The sequence below is a fragment of the Orycteropus afer genome, unplaced genomic scaffold (genome assembly GCF_000298275.1).
Source record: "Orycteropus afer afer isolate SDZICR_OR568_19922 unplaced genomic scaffold, OryAfe1.0 scaffold00028, whole genome shotgun sequence".
NCBI lineage: Eukaryota > Metazoa > Chordata > Mammalia > Tubulidentata > Orycteropodidae > Orycteropus > Orycteropus afer.
The window spans coordinates 12,766,308-12,768,621 of record NW_006921615.1 but is presented as its reverse complement, the minus strand read 5'-3'; positions in this window follow the sequence as shown (position 1 = coordinate 12,768,621).

The following is a 2,314-nucleotide window of genomic DNA, read 5'->3' as shown; positions in this document are numbered from 1 at the left end:
TTTGTGCCCTAACATGTGATCTATCCTGGAGAATATTCCATGTGTTCTGGAAAAGAATATTTGCTGTTGCTGGGTGGAGTGCTCTGTAGATGAGTATAAGGTCAAGTTGGTTGAGCATATTGTTTAGTTCTTCTGCATCTTTTGAATGTCTTTTCTGTTGTTATATCTATTATTGAAAGTGGTATATTAAACTTGACTACTATTGATGTGTAGTCCTCTATTTGTCTTTTCAATTTTGTTAAAGTCTGCTTTATGTATTCTAGGGCTATTTCATTGGATGTATAGATATTTATTATGGGTATGTCCTCTTGTTCAATTAATCCTTAAATCATTACATAATGTCCTTCCCTGTCTCTTATGGCTGTTTTTGTCTTAAAGGTTATTTTATCAGAAATTAATATTGCCATTCCTGCTCTCTTTTGGTTCTCAATTGCTTGGTGTATTTTTTTCCAGCTTTTAATTTTTACTCTATTTTTGTCTTTGTGTCTAAGATGAATCTCTTTTAGACAGCATATTGATAGGTCATGTTTTCTTGTCGAGTCTGCAACTCTCTCTCTCGAGAGGTGCATTTTATACATTGATATTCAATGTAATTATAGAGAAGTATGAATTTATTGATGTCATTTTGTTATGTGTTATTCCATGATGGTGCTAACTTCTTTGTTTCATACAATTTTCTGGGCTGAACTCAATTTGTTTATCAGTTGTGTTATTGTCTCCTGCATAACTATTATTTTAGTATTTGCTAAATATTTGTGCTTATACTCTTTTTTATTTTTATGTAAAGTTTTATTATTTTTCTTTAAGGTTACCCTGTGATGTTTATAATTTCCTTCCCAAGTTTAAAACAGTCTGTTCTAGCTCACAATTGTCTTGACTTCCTCACTACTTTGAAGGTCTGTAACTATACTCTTTATTCCCTCTTCTTGGTTTTTAGTTTTCCTTATTTACAAGTTGATGTCTCTGGTTCCCTGTTTACAGTCCTATAACCTTATTTCACTTTGGATACTTCTATAACTGGGTTGGTTGCTGGGTTATGTCATAATGTGCATTAATCATTGATTGCTGTTTGCTATTGTTGCTTCTCTGTCTGAAGGATTTCCTTTACATCTCTTGTAAGGTTGGTCTGCTTTTAGCAAATTCCTATAATTTCTGCTTATCTGGAAATGTCCTAATTTCACCATCATATTTGAGGGACATTTTTGCTGAGTATATAATCATTGGTTGGAAATATTTTTCTTTCAGGGTTTTATATGTATCATCCCATTGTCTTCTTGCCTGCAAGATTTCTGCTAAGAAATCAGAGCTAAGTCTTATTTGCTGTCCTTGATGGGTAACTTTTCATTTTTTCCATGCTACTATCAGGGTTCTTTCTTTGTCTTGGTGTTGGTGATCTTGATTATGATATGTCTTAGAGATTTTTTTCTTTTTGAGTCTGTCCTGTTTGAGGTTAGTTGAACTTCTTGAATGGATATATTCTCATCTTTCATCATATTAGGGACATTCTCTTCCAACAAATCTTCAACAATTTTCTCTGTTGATTTATTTGTTTCTTCTTGCTCTGGGTTCTGATTACATGTAGTTTAGCCCTCTTGATGGCATTCAATGTACATCTTAGGCTTTCTACATTTTGTTTTGATCTTTTGTCTGATTGATCTCTTAACAAAATAGTATTGAGGTATTTGTATTCAATCTTATTAATTCTGTCTTTCATTGATTTAATTATACTCATTTTCCCATACAATGTGTTATATCTATTTCTGAAATCTTGCTGTTAAACTTCCGTATTTCTATTTTTTTGTGTATTGTTTCTAATATTTTATTTATTTTGTCAATTTGTTCTAGTATTTTTTTTTAAATTTTTTTTTTATTGTGATGTGGGTAAAGGTTTACAGAGCAAATTCACTTTCCATATAGCAGTTCACATATATTTTGTCTCATGACATTGACCACGGTTTTCCACAATGCAACAGCTTCCCTCCCACTACCTCTCCATAGTTACTTCTTCCCTGTGTCCATTCCTCCATGCACTCCTGCCCTCTGAGTTGTCTCCCTGTGCATAAGCAGCCCTTCTTTCTCCCATGATTGTTCTCTCCAAGGAGTGTATCTACTAAGGGGTAAGTGTTTAACTCATATGCCTGTATTTTTTTTGGCTGGATACCACAAGTGTGGGTTCAATTCCAGACCTGAAGGGCAGCTAGGGGCCATAGTGTCAAAGGTTCCACCAGGCTCTATTGGACCAGCAAACCTGGTTGCCACCTTTTTTTTTTTCCTCCAAATGATTTTTAGTATTGTTCCACATTGTTCTCCCTCT